This window comes from Catharus ustulatus, chromosome 2 (assembly GCF_009819885.2).
Source record: "Catharus ustulatus isolate bCatUst1 chromosome 2, bCatUst1.pri.v2, whole genome shotgun sequence".
Lineage (NCBI taxonomy): Eukaryota > Metazoa > Chordata > Aves > Passeriformes > Turdidae > Catharus > Catharus ustulatus.
In genome coordinates this window covers 10,141,475-10,161,161 of record NC_046222.1, presented here as the reverse complement: position 1 = coordinate 10,161,161, position 19,687 = coordinate 10,141,475, and positions in this window count along the sequence as shown.

Below are 19,687 nucleotides of genomic sequence, written 5' to 3'. Positions count from 1 at the left end.
GGGGGGAAAGAAAGAAACAGCTGGCAAACTTTTGTCCCACAAATTGCCTTACTAACAGTAGGTGTGAAAATAAGCAAAACTGTAGAGTGGAATATGTCCATTAATTTAATGTATATGTTTTATCAAGTAGTTTTGTCTGTTTATAGGTTAAATAGAATAAAAACTCAGTCAAGAGCCAAACTACCATCATTTTTTTCACATCTTGCTCCCTGCATGATGGCTTTGGTGTGCACAGGTTAAGGTGAAGTGTATCTGTCCATTGACACTTATACATTAACCTACGTATTGAGCAGAGCTTTGTGACTGCCATCCAAATGGATGAATGCATTTGGAAATTTCTGGCTATTGACTGAAACTGGATACAAAATGAACAGGAAATCCCTTATTGGGTGTGGGGTTCCACAGGTGACTGACTCTTAAACTGTTTTCTAGCAGGACTAAGCCCTATTGATCCAGCAATTCTGAGTGTGTGGGCACAAATGACCGTGCATGCAGCGGGGCTTGGCATGCAATTTTGTGGTTTATAGGGAAATGTTTCCATTGTATGTGGTACAGCACTGCCATGGATGTAGGGCAGCAGCAGGAGAACAGTGTCCACCCCATGGACACTTGCTGCACTTGGAAGAGGACTATAAGAGAAGAACTCCTGCAAGGATTTCTATTTTTGCAATTCATGAAAGGCCATTTGCTCCAATTTGAGTGAAGTGTTTAACAGCAACATTAGTAGTTGCATGCACCTCAAGGCAAAATATTTTCTTAGAGCCCTGGGTGTTCACTTTTAATATTACTAAAAATATTTATCACTTCTTTCCCAACGCCCTTCTGCATTAGCTGTGTTTTGGAAGAAAGGGTAACCCAGGCAACCCAACACTCTAGCCCTCAGGCAGCCTGCAGGCAGTCAGCCTTTGCAGAGTGATAATAATAATAAAAGACCCCTCACGGTGCTAGCAGCAAATTCAGCACCACTTTTGACAGGTGAAAGTCTGTACCTCTGAGGTAAAGCAGAGGGGAAATAGACAGCACAACTAAGTGCTATTTCTGTTAGGTTTATAACAGTGCCTTGGAGATTTAATACAGCAAGATTTTTCAGAAGATTTTGGAAATGGATTGAACCATATAAGAATGGTGTCCTGAGTTGAAGGGCCAGGGCAAGAACTGCAGGAAAGGAAAATTCTTCTTACTCTGCAGCAACCACAAAGGGCTGAGGACAGCAGAACCTTCCCACTGGCTTAACCTGAAAGTGGGAGAGGCTGATTTGGTTGTGCAGAGCCTATTTGCAGTCCTGAACTTGTTCTCTCACACCATGGGAAGTTCACAGCTTGCTCCAGACACAGAGACAGGGGACAATCCCTGCTCAGCTGGAAGACCCCAATATTTATACATCAAAGCTTTCCTGGACAAATTCATATCCACAGACTGAAAGGTTTTCAACACTACAGGATGGATGGCATCTATTTTATCTATTTCAGTTTCTCTCACTACTTTAAGAAATGTTTTGAGTGAATCAATGGGGAGGAGGGCAGTGACTGATCTGATGCCTGGGAGAGAGGGACAGTGGAGTGCAAGAGGTCAGGAGAGTAGGAGCCTGTGTGAATGGACAATAAAGTACAGAAAGGTGTGAGGAGCAGCTCCTCAGTCCACAGAGGACATGGCAGGTTTGTATGGACCAAGGCAAGGCTTGCCAGAATTTGGAAAAAAAATACCTTTAGAAACAAATGGCTACTCTGGTTTGGTGAGTTCACCCTTCTTAAAATGGTAATTATTCTGACTAATAGCCCACCAACCACTTATTTATTGTTTTTATTTTAAAAGCCTCCAAGTCTATTTTGATTAGATTGGTTCAGTCTGGGAAAGACTCTATAACTTAAAGCTTTGGCCAGCTGGGGCCAGGCAATAGCACAAGTTACAGGGAATTGCAGAAATGTGCAGCTGCTCACAAAGTGAGGGTTATGTCTTCCTTTGGGCTGGATCTACTTCTTCCAGCCGTGCTGTGTAGCATCCATTCTACACAGCTGACTTGAGAATTGAGGTTGGGACCCTGAGGTTGTGGGAGTAATAAAAATGCTTTATTTTTGAGAGACATGAGACTCTGCACAACTTTGGATGTTACTGAGTGATTTTGTTAAGAGCTTCATAACTCATGTTCACACCTTGTGATTCCTGTTGGGAGTGGCTGTTCACTACTTCCTTTAGGTTTCCTGATGCAATTACTGATTACCTATGTAGGTTGTAAAGGAACAATATAAATTATTTCTGGCTGTTGGGGTATTTAAAATTTATTTGAACTGTTACCAAGTTGTGTTCAGGATTTTCAGTTATTTCTTTTGTTAAGCTAGAGAGGAGAAATCCTTGTTTGGGATAGCAAGATCAATGAACGTGTGCACTAGACAGCTAAATAGTTGCAACCATCCCATATCCCAAAAATTTAAAAGCTTGATAAATATCAATTTGATAGGTAAATGGGGGAGATTACCTTGTTGGACAGATGCTTCTGCATAAAATGATCTATTTTAACCCATTTGTAGAGGCAGAGGACTTATTAAGATGGACCTATATTGATTATTTGTTTTTTGGGTTTCCAATTTTCTGCTTGGTTCTGTTTATGCCTTTTATAGGAAAACATTACATCTAAGGTATAATCTGCAATTTGCTCCTCTTCCTGCTTCTAGAGGGTTAAATTAAGTTGTCTTCAGACAACTGCTAAGAATATTCACAGTACAGAGGTAGCACGAGTGAGGATGTCATCATATGCAGGGAAAAAGACAATGAGGTCTTCAAATGCAAAATGAAATTTTAAGTTTTTAATATTCTTGGCTGTGTGTGTATTTGGGTGAAGATAAGTTTTTCTACAAGGCTGCTGTAGCACTCATGTCTGCACAGGACTCAGGGACCATTTTTTATTGAACCTTGTAAAGCAAAGAGCTCTTCAGACCCTTTAGTGGCTATATCAGCTGTCTGCTCTAATCACAGTCTTTTATTATAATTGAAATATGCCATGGCTCAAATGAAGTTAAGCAGTTGCATCAGGCATATTGTAGGTTTTTTATGGTCTATGTTTTCCACTGCAGGAGACCTTTTTCTATCTTCTTCAGCTAAATGTATAGCAGGTATAAATGCAGCTGTAATTTAGTAGTCTAACTTAAATTTGATGATTATTCTTCCTGTATTTTCTACTAGATAAACTAAATGGATGACAGTTGTATGAATGTAACATTGTTCAGCAATGACAGATTTTTCTGTTTGCCTTTATGGCTGGTTTATTATTTTTTGAGAAGCTGTAGCTTTGAAGCAACTTCAGATTCCTGATTGATAAAGATCAAATAAAGTACCAAAATAGGTATGAAAACTGACAGAGAACGTGTGAGTGTCATGAATTTCAACCCACCCCCTCCCTGCCTTAAATTGGTCTACATGATGAGCAAATGTAAGTTATTAAAAATCTGTGTGTGTGAATTTGTGCGTGTAAAAAAAGGAATGAAGTAACAGCAACCTCAGCTACAAGTCACAGCAGATCACACACAAAATCTGCATAGAAACAGGATTTTTTTCACTTAGAAAATATTGCTACTATTCATTCTTCCTGTCTACAATGCTGCTTGGAATATGTGATTTCTTAAACAAATATTTTAATATGCTGTGTGTAGACCTGCAGTTAAGCAAGAAATAAAGAAAATATTGATTTGGCTAGTAAAGCTAGGCTAGGCTCTTTTACCTCCACCAGCTTGTGGGTACTTTGAGTGTCTGAATTTCCTATCTGACAATCTCTTCTGGCCATATTTTGTGATTTGTTCTAACCAAGTAAATCCTTTAGGATTACTCTTTCCATAGGGTGAACCTAATAGAACCATATCAAATACTCCCAGAAGTGAAGATCTGCTTGTTCAGCCCACAGGAATAGCCAAGTTCATGCAATAGACACACAAATGAAGATAATAGCAGTCAGGGCTCTATAAAGTACCAACCATAAGACACTGTAACAGGACTGTGAAATGTATTAGTCAGTCAGTGATTTTGCAGAATTTAAAATTATATGAAGCAAGGATTTTCAAATGTCACTTGTCTAAAGAGTGCATTACCGTAGCAGAAGAGATGATTTAATACTCCTCTTCAATAAAAATAATCCTTAATAAAAATACCTTGGATGATTTTTTTCTTGCCTCTTAGTCAAACTACTCTCCTACATAAGCACTAGAATGAGGGAAAGTGGAATCAGTCTTCTCAAGAATGTCAGCATTATCCTATGCTTTCCTTATGTATGCTACTGAGTAGTTAAACTGAATGTACATTTTTAGGAATACTGCTTTTATGAAATTAAATTATTTTCATAATTTACTAAAGGAAGAAAAATGAACCCTGAGTATTAAATAACTTCTGGACACTGTTCCTGAGCTCATTACAGAACTAAAAATCTGATATCTTGTTTTCGAGGGAGGGACCAGAATTCAAAGTAAGCGTCCCAGGATCTGATGGTTACAAATCTGGCTTTTTCCCAGTGAATACTAATTAGCAGGTGTATTTTATCTTCACAGACTGCTAGTTTATATCACATCACAATGCACTATGTTATTATTTCAAGCTGCAGATCTGTGAGCATCCCTTTCCTTTCCACTGGGGGGAAGGGGGGGTTGTTTTCATTTTTGATTAGCTACTCCCTTAACTGTTCTGTCATCTAAGTGAGAACCATCATAGTCCAAAAAGGAGGTAGATAAAACTTCTTTCCAGAGCTGTTGATGCTTTTTAGGTGACAGGTCTATGGCTGAAACCCCTTTACTTTTATTTTGGGTGCTTTCTGCTCTTCTGTCACTGTGAGTAGCAGAATTTACCAAGCAGTTACTGGATTCCTGTCTGACCTCCATGTCTCAAAGAACAGATATTATTTATTGTATTTCTTTGTTTGAAATTAATACTATTTGGAATAATGATGTACAGATGTGCCATAAACTGCTATACCATAAATCATGAATAATTCAAAATAGATTATTCATCATTAGCAACTTGTTTAAATCTGCTACTTAAGAAATCCAGTGTACCATTGTAGAAAAATCAAGAAATTATATCTTTGTATAGAATTTATTGTGCATGTGTAGATGTGTTGAGATAACAGTGCTTTGATTTTAATCACACTGTTAATGAAGAAATTATTCTAATCACTCCTGCATGAAGAAATCATGGTTCAAACTAAATCATACACACAGTGCTTTTATGTGTGTGCTGGCATTGCACTGTCTTCTCTCAAATCCATCAGTGCCAAGAGGAGACTAAAAACAGGCAAATGGTTTTGGGGGGGATGGATACTTGATTATTTTCAGAAGTAACAGCTGTAGAAAGAATGATGAAAACAGGTGCCAAATTAGCTCCTTTTGGGTAGAAAAGGTACAGGTGAGAGATAATTGCATTATCATTCAGCCTGAAGCTACTGTTCTGTATTTTCAGCCAACACTTAGGCCAAAGCTAGGTATGTGAGCTTTGCCCAAAAAAATCCTCTGAAAAAATATGCATGTTGTATACAAGTTCTTCAAAATGGACTGAATGATACAATAGTTCAAGCATACAAGTGGTTGAAACTTTCCTTTAATGAGGTTTCATGCAATACTTAGTCATCTTTTCATAGTAAGTGTGAAAGTAATTCCAGCATCTGGATTTTGTCTGGTAATTTGGTGTTCTCCTTTATTTCCTCAGACTTGGCAGAAGCACAGAATGGATTGGAAGAGACCTTAGGGATTATTTTGTTCCAAGCCCCCTGCCATGGGCAGGGACATCTTCCACTAAACTAGCTTGCTCTGAGCTCCATCCAGCCTGGCCTTGAACACTGCCAGGGATGAGGAGTCCACAACCTCTGGGCAACCTGTTCACAGCAGTGTTGGAGCATTCATACAGTGAGACAACCATCTGCTGCAGGAATAACTCGTCTTTCAGTACTCATCTTTTGTTCCTTATATTTTTTAGTCCTTTACTTTGTTCTTTGGTCTCTGTGCCACTTTTGTATAACACCTAAAATATTAGGGTCTGTTGTATATCTAACTGGGAGTTTTAGGGCCAGTGGGAATATGAAAATAGCAGCAATCCATCTTGTTGTCAATTTAGTTATGTGTTTGTGACAGTAGCTACAACATTGAAATGACACAAGATTCCTGACAATCATTGTCTCACCAAAGTCTGCTCCCAGAAAAATAGATTAATATAAAACTGTTACTAGAGAATAGTTATCAACACTTCAATTTTAAATTGCGTGAATTACAAGTGGGATTCAGCTTGGTTCTTTTTAGGATCTGGTATTATTGAGTAGCTTTGCTAACAGCTTGAGTAGTTGAGTGGGATATATTATTATTAAGTGAACAAATGGAATAGCTACAGAGTGGCTGTATGTGCTACAAAAGAGGATTGGGATTTAAAATAATCTTGATAAGAATGATTAAAAGATCTGTAAAAGAATAGAATAAGATTCAGCTAATAAGAATGAGCAGTGCATTGTGTTTGTAGTTCCATTATACTTTCTCTCAATCTGATTTCAAGAGTTTCATTGCCACTCCCTGTTCACTTTTTAACCTGGTCAGTGGATTCCTTTTCTCCTTAGGAGTATTGGTGTAGAGCAAGCATAACTGGGGTGTTTTATTCCTCTTTAGTATTTTAATTCTATTCTTTATCTTAATTGCTGTTGCTACCCAGGAAATTTTGCCAAGGGTGGGCTGTGGGAGCAGCCCCACAGGCAGTGACACATATGTAGAAATGTCACATCACTGTATGGAGGAGCAGCACTCATGTCTCATGAGAAGTAATTTCACTTCTGTTCAGTACTTCTAAGCTGAAACAGCCTTGTGCCAGGTCTAGATTCTGCACCTGTGCAAACCAGAGAACACAGAGTCCCAGAATGGGCAGGTTGGAAGGGACCAGAGAGGGAGATGTTTTCCAACCTCCCTGCTCAAGCAGAGCCATCCCAGAGCACATGGCACAGGATTGCACCCAGAAACTTCTGGGGTATCTCCAGTGAGGGAGCTCCACACCCTCTCTGGGTGATCTGTTCCAGTGCTGGTCACTGCACAGTGAAGAAGTTCAGGTGGAACTTCCTGTGCCTCCTTTTTTCCTTTTGCCTCTTGTCCCATTGCTGGGCACCACTGAGTGGGGCCTGATCCCTGCTCTGACCCCTCCCTGCAGGCACTGACAGACAGGGATGAGGTCCGCTAAGAAATACCAGTTGACAAAACTGACGGCTGGAAGTGCTGTAGGAAAGTCGTCTTTGATGTAGAGGGATGCCTGATAGAGTTTGTAACACTTGAAATATTCCTTCTTCCACCTCAGTGATTATGAGGGTGGAAGGAAATAACTTTTTTCATTTTTCCATACTAAGCAAGGGGTAAGGAGTGTCTTAAGTTTACACTGAACCCCAAAATATCCATATTAAACATCAGGGAGGGCTGGGGTTTTTACTACCAGTTTGAGGATGTTGAAGCGTCACCAGTATAGGAGAATTTTAAGAAAAAGTTATGGGTGCCTCTGTCAGGAGTAGTTTAGGCAGAGTTACTCACTTCTTAAAGCAGACAGACCAACCAGAATATTCAGCAAATTTTCACCCAGAGTTCTTCTTACCCCGTTATTTATGGGCTGATGTTCTGGTTTAAAATAGAGGTGTAGAGAATACGTTGGTTGTAGTTAAAGTGTATAAAACCATCATTCATTCTGTATTATGGTTAATAAGATTTTCTACTGGAAATATACACATACATATATATTTTATATTTTTGTGTGCTAACATAATTTTTTCCTTCTTTATTTCCATTATGAAGGACCACAGGAAGTAGCATAAAGGAGTGGGAACATAATTCCCCCTTATGTATTCGCTAACATAGAAGAAAGTAATGTTTACCTAATGTGCTAAAAAGCTTGAACTAACTTTATAAAAGTTTTAAAACCAAGGTGGTTTTGGTTTGAACTAATAAAATTCTTAAAGGAATGAAGCAGTGCAACAATCAACTGCTCAAGGAGTGAGTTTTAATTTTAGAATGTTAAGATCTACAATTTGGCAGTGCTAAAAGAATGCATTTTAGGCATGCTAAATGGAAAGAGGAAATCCCTGCCTGCTTTTTCAGCTTTGATACAAAGATTGCATTTCCCGTTCCAACCTACCAATTTTGAAGAGCAACTCATACAACCATGATTCAGTTTTTCTGTTGCCAACAGCAGTGTTGAACTGACAATATCATAATTTTTTGGGGGGGCTTGGCTGCTCTGGCTACGTTTTGCTAGAGATTACACTGCTTGAACACCTCTTAGTGTAACTCCTAATCAAAATGGATGGTTTGTGCATCCTTTATGTGGATGCTTTGACAGGGTTATGCTGAAAATATCCCAGTTCTATATGCAAATAAAACAGCAGCTGATTCTTAACATTCTTCTTTAGCCAGCAGATCTCCTCCTGAACTCTTTAGGTGAATGGTAAAGTCATATTGCCATGCACTCAAATTTATCCAGCTACTTTTACCTGCACAACTAATATGAATATCCTAAGGTCCAATCCCATACTTTTGTCAGGGCAGATCAATTAAATTAGTGCTGTAGTCTTTTATATCTTTGGCATATGTTGCCTGTAATATCTTTTTCTTTTTTTGCCATTCAGCCAGTTGCTTTTATTGAGTTGGTTGGTTTGTAATTTTCTGTTCTGTGTTATTGCTTGCCGTGGATATTTTTTCCTTTTCCCAGACTCTTGAGTGGCTACAGTGACATGATTGCATACATCTGGGTTTGGATTATGGAAAATTGGTGCACAGCTAGGGGTGCCAGTAAAGCCAAAGTGCTAAGGAAAAGCATAATTTTTGTTAAGAGAGAATTTCCATAGATTTTTATAACTATCTATTTTACATTATTAATGTCAAGTCGCTATAAGCAGAGGAATTGCCAAACAAGCATTAAAATTATTGACAAAAGAATATCAGCCCTGTGGCCCCAAATCAACTCCTGATGGACACAGGGTTACATGGCAGGTGAACCTGTGGAATGTTCAGGTAGGGTCTGGTTTGGGATTGTAGAGCTGCTTAGCTCCTTGGTGAGTGTCAGCAAGAGACCTTATTACATGTCTTTTGAAAATGGAAATAGAAAATATCATTTACTTTCTTTTGTCTGTTTGTTCAGTGACTCCTTCAGAGAAATGTGTTTGGAAAGCATGACTTCCCTTTGCAGAAGATACTTAGATTCTTTCTTAATTATCGTATCAATCTACATTATTTTATTTAGGGCATTCCTCATTCTTGGATCTTCCCTAAACCTATTAAAAATTGCTTTGTGTTTGCCATCAAAGCAATTTATGTAATAAGTTCCTGGTAGAGTTAGGAGCTTGGATATCTTATCCCTGAGTTTTTAAAGACCTTAGGCAAATAATGATTAGTCCCTGTAGAACCTGTCAGTATATTGTACAAGAATTTGTACTCATATTTTAATTTCAAAGAGTTCCTCAAATACATTCTATAAAATGTAAAAATTTAGCATGCAAGTATTCTTCTTGATAATCCAAATATGAGAAAATCCTTCAGCTTTCTTACTGTGTTGTATTTTATCTGCTCATTCTTCTATTTTTGTTTTAAATAGCATCATTTGTTTGCCCTCTGCAGCAATGCTGTTTTCCTGAGAAAAATGGTTTCTTACTAATTTTCATGTGTTCTTCAAATCACTTCCCAATCCCTTTGGGCTAGCTTGGTGTTTACATTTAAGCTGTCAACATTTATAATCCTCTCTATTGCTTGATCTAGGCATAACTTCACCTTCTGCAAAATAGCACTTTTGCTTCCTAAAGCTTTCTTACCTGGCATTTTAGAGAGTGTCTCTTATCATCCTCATAAACGTTTTTGGACAGGTGAAATGCATTTCCATTGGGCCTCCACTACAGTGTCTATAAATGCCCTGTGCTTTGTGTCTGAATATTTTCATCTTTAAGATGGCTTTTTATCTTTTGAAGACAGTTGGGGTTTTTGTACTTTTTTTTAAATTTTATTTTTTAAAATTAAGCACCATTACAGTCTGTTTTCTGTCTTCCTGTAATCTGTGTATGATTTTGGTATCAATATGAATACACATGCAGTATGAAGCACAGAAATTAATCACAAAATTATAGTGGTGTTTTCTTCACATACTGCAGTTTCCTTTAATTTCTCAGAACAAAAGTGCATATCAGGTTAGTGCTGAGAAATATCAGCATGATATTCCAGCTATGAAAATCTTTTTGCTGGATTCCTGACTTGGAATTCAGCAGGAATTCTTGCCATGATTTAAGAGAATGACCTTTCATGCATCTAGAAGTAAAGAAACAACACCCTAAAATGAAACTGTTTTTATCTTCCTTGGATCTTTGGTATTTTCCTTCACATTTACCTTTTTCAGTATGCAGAAGGTTTTGTTTCTCATACCACTTTCCTCACAAATTTCCTATTCTCTGTCCTTTAAGATAGGAATCTCTTATCAGCCGTGGTAGAGAGTTTTGTTGAGCTTCTAGTTTATTCTGTTTTCTTTTGGTGTTTAATGCATTTCTGATTCCTTTTGAAAACAGTTATTTTTCTGTCTGAGTTCAAATTACTTTAAATGCTTGTTTGATCGGCTAATGACTTCCATGTGTTCCACTGCTGCTATCATCACTCTTCGAAGTTTTACGAGTGTTTGGAAAGATCTTGCGCTACAGGGAATGATCAGAACTCAAAGTCATGCCACAAGAAATAGCACAACATAGTAGGAATGTGCCAAATTGCCCAGAAGCAATTTGGACGGCTGGCAAACAGGGTCGCCTGCTGGTTTGTGAACAGCCTGGGCAATTTGCCACTCAACTCTCCCCTATTTGCTTCAATAAATTGTAGGGTACTTAGTACCCTACGATCTGTTATCTATCTGTCTGTACTTCTCTGCACTGTCAGTGTCTGACAGTGCCTCTGCTTCGTGTTGTTTGTGTCTTGTCTTTCACTCTCAGCTTGATGGAAAACCTTTGAAAGAGAGGTGTGTGGCGTTTGGGGGGGCTGGGGGGGGGCTGGGGTCCAAGAGTTCATACATCATAGGGCATCTATGCAGTCTAATCTAAAAAATAGAGTTAAAAAGGAATACAAAAATTGAGCCAGAGCATCTAAGATATAGTTCATCAAGAGCAAATGAAAATAAACCAACAATAAGTTCTCATGACATAATTAGGAAGATTATTCAAGTAATAACTGAACAACCAACAGTCTCCTAAACAAGGTGTTATAACATGGAGCCACGTCTGTGCAATATGAAGATTATTTAACGTTGTTGGTCAGTCATTCTCCTCACACTAAAATGGTAACCCTTAAATAGAAGAGCAACAGCTGGGGTTTTGATTAAAGGAGAATATAAGTTCTTAACATGGTGGGTAAGTAGGAGGAAGAAAGGCAAGAGAAATCCTAAGATTTTTTTTTAAAGTTCATGCTTTTCCCATTATTTCCCTTTTCTACTGGTGTTGTCTGAGTTTAGCACAGACCCTGCACCAAAAAAAGACTGACACTACTACCTACAGAGTCCTGAGAGGAAATAAGATTCCTACAGGAACAGATTGTTGTGGCCAAGGATTCTGAAGTTAGTCTTTGTTTTCCTGTGAAGAGTGAAACAAATCTGTCCTTACAGTATTTAAATGTACTAATGTACAGTCTGAACAGAATTTTCAATGTTGGTTTCTTATTAGCTATTAGTTAATCACCATTTGTTGTTTGTTAGGTGGGTGATGTGGAGGTTTATGATTTTTGTTTCTGCAACATTTTGAAGACGTATGGTATATAACAGTGGAATGTTTTGTTATGAATCACTAAAACTAGTTTTTATATACAACTGATTACAAATGTGAAACACGACTGTATGTCTTACAATGCATTAATTTTGTTGGGAATACTTTTTGTTGATATATTTATAGATCTTGAGTGAAAGGGACAGTTATTTTTTTTTTCTTTCTTAATAACCTACCATCCCCACTAAATGCTGCTGTGTTAGGTGCAAGAAATTGTGTGAGAATCGGCTGCTTGACTAGGAATCAATAGTACTGTTTGATGTCAAGTGAGCAACCAAAACTCTAACAGAGGTCTCAGAACATATGTATATATTTAAATAATAGCAAAAGCACACAAAATAGTAAAAAAAATTAAAAGTTGCACCTGCATTTTTTTTAGAAAGTTAATACATATTGATTTTTTTTCAAATAGAAAATAGAGAGCACATACACATATGGATTGGAAATGCACCAAAGAATGACACTGCAAAAGGAAAATAACTTCTTGATGCAAACCTAATTCCAAGATAGATAGCCTAGACTGTTACAAAATAATGTGATGCAAGATGGAAAATGGCAAATCTTGAAATGAGGAGCTCTGCAGAGGAGTGGGAATTGTTGAGGAATGAGAAGGGTGATCTGGGTGTAACCCTGGTTAGGAGTGCTGACAGCAGGGCAATGGAGGAGCCGTTTTTCCTCTTCTCAGGACTGGAGTGCTGGGTCAAGCGCTGGGCTCCCAGTACACGAGACAGGGAAGTACTGAAGTGAGCCCAGGGAAGAGCCACAAACATCATTGCAGAACAGGAACATCTGTCCTACTAGGAGAGGCTGAGGGAACTGGAACTGTTCAGCCTGGAGCAGAGAAGGCTCAATACACAGATATTACTTTGAAATCCGTATGACAAAGAGAAAATTGTGTTTCTTCTGCTTTCCCTATTTTTAGCGATACATAAAACTTGAGAAGAGGTTATTGTCATATTGTTAGGTGGGTTTTTTAATTTGCTTTTAGATAACAGACACAAATCATTGCTGGGAAAGACTACTGCAGGATAATTAGAAAAATTTTTCTCTTTCAAATGTTGCTTGCTTCTGCTTCCTTTCAGTTTTTGTGAGTCAGAGACAATTGTCTCATTGCAGCCTCCCATCTCATTGCTGGGCTCTCCTAATGAAACTGGAATTTCTGCAGGAACCCAGGCTATGACTAACAAGAGATTCACTGTGCAATAAGGTTTCCAGTTTCCGAGTTTCGGACATCTCTTCAAGCACTCTCTTGACAACTGTAAAGTTCTTTAAATAAATATTGATATGCCAGTCTGAAAAGTAATGAAGTCTCTTTTCTCTCTTTAATATGGAGCAGTAAAAGATGTGTAGATTTTTTTGGTTACTTTAATAGCTGGAATTGAAGCTAAAACAATGGGTAGTTTGGTTATACAAGGATTTTTAAATGCATTACTTTGCTATTACTGGCAACTTGGAATCTAGACAATTATCTGGAACTGTAAATTATTTAAAATCAATATGTCGATACTTTGAGTGATATGTGTTTAATATGGAGCTAGACATTTATTTATGATTATAACTCCTTTTTATTGGTCTAGTAAATGTAGCTATTTAGAAGATATTTCCAGATGATCATAATTTTAATAGCACATAGATATTGCTGAAAATTATTGATGACAGCAGCCCAGCATTCCTTCTATTTCTTAAATCATACATGCATATATGCTGCAAAAGACTTGAATGGGTTCTACTGCAGAATCATTTATAGCCTCCCCTGGAATGCAAAAGTGGTTTTATTTTGTTTTTTTTCCAAGAAATTGAATACAAGAACAGGATAATGAATGTACAAATGTGCTTATTTGCAAACGTTGGGGTATCATTCTCAATACAGAAGGATACTTAAAAAGTTGGATTATTGTCTTCAAAACATTTGTGAAAATAATTTTCTCTTTACAAGATTGTATTTTATATCTTAAGTGCATCATGTGAAATACAGATGTCCAGATGTTTCAACAGGTTTTTAGTTTAGCTGAAAACTTGGTTTTGCCTTTAAAAAAATAAGAACTGATGAGAAATTCCAGACCATTCACTTTCTTACTGTTCCCTATGTCTTTTTATAGCATGTTGCTAGAATTGCAGCACATTAATGCTGAATTGATGCTTCTAAGAGTTTTGCTCTTGCTTGGCAAGGAGAGGAAACATTGGATAATGATGTGATCATTTTCTACATTGTTTTTAGCAATAAAAGGATGCAGATGACAGTGTTAGGATTTAGATATATTAGCACCACTCAATGTATGTGACAAATATTTTGTGTTACTGCAGTTGCACAGTTCTTGATTTTTGCATTTATTCTTTGAATTCCAGCAGAGCAGAGTGATCTCCTGCAAGTCTGACAGAAGAGTGCTCTGCTTCTGACAGAATGCCTTCTCATTACTGCTTGAGATCATCACTCCTAGTGAGGCTCCTGAAATCTATTTTTATTCTTCCTCAAGGAAATTAAACTTCAGATAAATAAAACTTATCCTGTTGAATTTCTCATCTTTGTTGTCCTTGTCCAGAAACATGTTTGTTTAAAGTAATGAAGAAATACAGATCTGGGAATAATTTATAAATAATCAATAAGAGATGTTTTCATTGAGTTTATCCAACACATTTGAGAAATATTTTATTTTTGCAGGTATCTGTCATAAATCAAAATTCTTTCAACTTTTTTTTGTGGTGAGTTCAGGACCTCATCTTTAAAGGTTGAAGAAACTAGAAAATAAAAAGATGGCCAGGGATGTATTAGTGGGGAAAGCAGAAATCTTTCCTTCTCCTTTTTTAAAAATAGTAATTTAGGAATTATTGCAATATTCTTCCCAAAGGAATAAGTTTCTTTTTCTGTTTTTCATTTTTGGATGTGCATATGTTCTTAAGTTGGCAAAGGTATGCTGGGAGGAAGTGGTGGCTTTTCTATTTTTAAATGAAAGTTAATTTTGAAAAGAACTTTGGTACTTATATTTTGGTACTTCTTTAGAGTATGGCTTTTCTGTGTATGCCAAAATCCCTATGGGTTTTTTTTAAAAAAAGTAACATTTCCCAAGTTCTGTATTTCACCAGGGATGTGTTTTTAATAATTCTGATGTAAATCCATCAGATTTTTATGCAAGACACAGAAAATCAACAGAAATTGCACAGTTGTGAGCACTAAATGCTTAAACTTCTAAATATTGTGTAACTGTAATAGCCTAGTACCCAAACTTAAAGTTATTAATCCCTCTCTGAAACTTTAAAAGGGAATTTTCCTTAAAAATTGGTAGTGATCATTCACTTTTAATCCCCATTTGGAGCATAGCCATTTAAGAGTACTGTTCTACAGAAGCACATTAGCTTTAGTAGCCAGTATTGACTTCTGGAGGGAACAACACTGAGCAGTGGAGAGGGCCAGGGCGAGGGGAACTGGGTTGGAAGATCTGTGTCTCAAGAGACAGTCAGCACTTCTTTTGATCTTAGAGGCACATTCCACATCTTTTCTATCCTACTGCATCAAAACTGCCTGATGGCAGCAGTGGGAAGTGTGTTGGCAGCAGTAATTTCCCCTAAAGACTGTCAAGGATGAGGAGAAAGTTTGTTTAAAAAAAAAAAAAAAGTGAGGGAGGGAACAGAAACAGAACTTTAAAGAAGGACCATTAATTCTCACTCTGGTCAAAACTCAGAACAGGATCAAATGTTCAACTTTGTAAGATGAAGAAAAATAATTGCTTTCTGTTCACATTATAGATTTACTCTTCCTGAAGTTTTGCTGTTGCACTGGTGCAGCTGCTTCTCATAGTGGTGGAGGAGGTGTTGGACTCCAGCAGTGGGCACTGACCTACTTGGAGACTACACCACTATTCTAACCCAGCAGTAAGGGCATGAACTCTGATTTCAAATAATAAAAATAAAAAGTAAGGTGAAATGAGGCATATTTTGGGTTCAAGCCATTCAATTCTTGAAAGGTTTTAGGAATAGATTGTGTGGACACCTCCTAACACATCACTGAAAACCATGGGCACTTTCAGTGCTGGCTTGAAACCAAACCTCTGTTCTGACCAGTCACCCCAAATCTGCCTTGTAATTCTTTTGGGGGTTCAAAAAAATACGGGACCAGGTCACTATTCAGTTCATAACTCTCCTGAGTGCATGGCCTCTTCATTAATTTCCCTACTGAGATACCACCATACAGTCCATTTCACTTCAGCTATCCTCCAAGCAGAGAGCACAAAATATGGCATGGGATGATTTTATGAGCAGCACATCGAGAGCAATTAACACTGGAATTGAATCTACATCAGGATAACAACAGGCAATAATACTGTTTAACAACTGTTAAATGGTGTTAATGGCTAAGTGTAGACCAGAAGCCCAGCAGATTAGGATGCAGTGAAATTCAGCAGGCATGTAAATTAACAAAAACCAAATGGATAATTTAGAAATGTATATGCCACTGAAAAACTGCAAATTATTTTAGAATGTTCTAATTACCTGAGGTATTTTCGTAAGTGAAAACATTGGTGGGGCAAGGAAGGTCATTTTGCTAGAGGCTTTTTAAATTGGAAAAAATCAATTTGGTTAAAGTGTTTTTTAAAGTGGTGTTTACATGCATTATGTTTTATTCTCTTTTATGTCCTAGTTTTCTGAGCTGGTAACTGTTATTTTGATGTGTTGGGCAGAACTTAACTGGACCTAACTGGATACAGGAACCTAGAGGACAATAGCAGACAGTCAAGTACCCAAATGCTGATTGAGTCCTGGAGTAGAAGCAGTTTGAAATGCATAGTGTTTTGGAAATTAAATACTATGTGGGAAGTTTAACAAACTAGTAGAGTGAGTTGCGTTTTCATTCTCATTATAGAATTTAAAATCTATCAAAAACTTAAGTTTTTGCTGTAGTGTCTGTTTCACTGTATTGAACTCAATTTTAGCATAGTACTCAAGTTTGCCTTGATTTCTACCTCTTCTGCCAGCTACTCCAATTTATTTAGCATTCACCTCAGCATTCAGAAAAAGCAAATCAATACCTCGCCCAAATTTCTTTCTAGATGGAACTTTTCTGAAAGCACTTTAATTTACTCTGGGGGAACAGGAAAAGTTGAACTGGCTGTTTGGACTAGACTGGCCAGATGTGAGGATGTGGTGCCTGTCCCCCAGCTGTTGCACTGGAGATGGCTCTGGTGGGACTGGCCACACGCCTCTTGCCACTGGTCCATACCACGTATGGGCTACTCCTGTCACCTTCCTGTGAGCCCAGGGCATACTGCTCCAGTCCAGGCAACCAAAACTCTTCTACAGTGGAGGCTTTGTGTCATAGGAGCAGTGGCAGATATAGAAGAAAAAAAATAAAGGTGCTTTTATTACAGCAAAAACATCTGCTTGCAGATTTTCTTAGGATGCTGTCGGGTTTGAAGACATTTCTCTTGGAAATATAGTTGAAGTGTCCTGATATATTAGAATATAACTTATTTTTGACATGCACATAAACATCCACACTCAATTTTGTGCTCCTGCTAAAATCTTTGTGCAATTAGTTTTAGAATTTGGCTACAGGGATTTTGCTGAAATTGCCTATTTCAGGCAGCATTCTCAATACTTAATTATCCATTTAGCGTGGGCCAAATCCTAAAAGATCTTCAATTGCCTTTGAATGGCAAGTCCCTTAAGGAGCAAATGAATAGTGATGGGTTATCAGCCTAGATAAATGAAAAGAGAATAATGGAGGATGTGAATGATTCATTAAAAATATCACTTTTTATGTTATCTGGACACACACAGTAGCCTGCTCAGTCTAGGCCTCACTCTCCATCTGTTAATTCCATGTTATTAAGGTTTTGATTTCTTGAGAAAACAGATGGCTATCAACTAAAACAGGTGTTCACATTGCACTTTTTAAAGTTTAAATGCTGAACAGGTATAACTTGAAGTTTGCTTTGGTATGAAGGGAATTAGTGCTTTGAAAGATATGTGAGTGGAGAATAATTTGTAGGGAGGAGGTTCAAGTAATTCCCTAGAAGTACACCTATATGCAATTAGCTATGGACCTTTGCCATTAGAGAACACAAGGAGAGATGACAGCAGAAAGATTTAAAGGAGCACAGCTTACTCTGAACCCATGTCCTGTCTCTCTTGTTGAGAATATGCACCAAGAAAATGTGACCCAAAAGTGTTGCAGTAAGGAAAGAGGAGAATGTAGGAAATTGCTGTTGTTCAGTGATTCTTCCAGATTTTTTGGGTTGCTCAGTGCAGTGCTCCCTTGTTAGAATATAAAAACATAGAACTAGACTTCCTCTGGATAAAATGAAATCTAATTCAAGATTTCAAATTGGTGGTTTCAATAAAAAATTGTAAAAATTTCTCAAATTCTGAAAAACAAAAGTGTTCAGTAAAATAAGGTGGATTATGTCCAATGTCATAGAATGGCATGGCATTACCTGTGAAACTTAAGGTCTGCACTGTTTCCCTGCCTCATTTTTCATCTAGTTTTGCATCGACAATAACACAAAAAAAGTGTGGTTAAGTAATGTAGCAAGGTTGGGCTATTCTCACATGCATACAATTTTCTCTATACTTATCAAAGATTCAAGAAGCTCCTACTGTAGTGGGATCTCATTGTGAAGGTCCTATTATTTTTATGATCTATATTTCAGCATATAAACTAGCATTCAGTGAGCAGGTAAATAATTTAAATTAACTCACACTGAATGAACAACACAAATTTCTATAAGGCAAAATTCTTTGCTCATTTGTTCATTTACTAATTAGCAGACAGAGACACCTGTATGCAAATTCCAAAATATATGCTAAATATCACCCTGATTTACTCTCATGTGTGGGCTCTGCCACCTTGGGACAATCAGCAAGGGAAAAGGATCAGTGGGTTACAAAATCTCTGTCCCCCTCTTTCTTCTCCTGTTGATGTGCTCTGAATAACTGAGAGGATGGAATAACTGGAAAAAAAAAAAAACCCTTGAGTACAGGGTGACATTGCTTTCTACCTTCTGTGACCATCTGTATTTTCCCTTAAGAGCAGAGTGAAGCAGAGTACTGACAAGGCTGTTATTTATCCATAAATACATGAGGCAGAGCCATACAGTGAGGAACTAAGGATTGCTTCTTTCTAATCCAAATTTCCAGTCTGTAAGGACGGGCTGCTGGTGAGCTTATTGAGATGTGTGTCAGCTTTGAATGGAGTTGCAACTCTGGCTGGTGGTAGACTGAATGTGCACACAATTATCCATCTTCTGCATGGAGAACAAACACTGGCTACCCAAAGTACTAATAACCATGGAACAGGAGAAGTTATTTACAATGTGCTTATTCCCATAGAAAATCTTTTTTACCTTATGTTTGAGCACGTGCAGATGGGAGTAAAGAAATATTATTATTCAAAGCGCCATTGACCATTTGTAGGGTTGATCTACTATCAACACTTATTTTCTGGATTTTAACATTATTCTTATCCTTTAATCCATTCACTGGCTCATGAAGAGTGTGGCTACATTAGCAGATGGGTTTGCTGAAAGGTGCAGATTTGCTTTGTGCCTGACCTTGCAGCCTTGCAGCCCTCAGCTGAGCACAGTCTGAGTGCACTCGAGGTGCATTTCCTTCAGGTGGAAAAAGGGTAAAATGAGCACTCTGAACACAAGCATTTTGCAGCTGGAGCATGCTTAATTTCCAGAACAGACAAAAAGTGAACCTGTGATGAGGGTATGAGGGAGGAAAATGAAGCTCTCTCCTTTCCCCTTTATGCCAAAACAAAGATGTACAGTAGAGGTGCTGACACAGACTGTGAACTTGGCTCTGTTCTGAGAAGAGTGTGTAGGAAAGAAAGATTATATGGCATGTTTATATTATAGCCAAAGAGCTCCTCCCCACTTAAAAAGCTACTTTAGTCTGTTGATGAGGTCATACTGAAATGTATTAGAG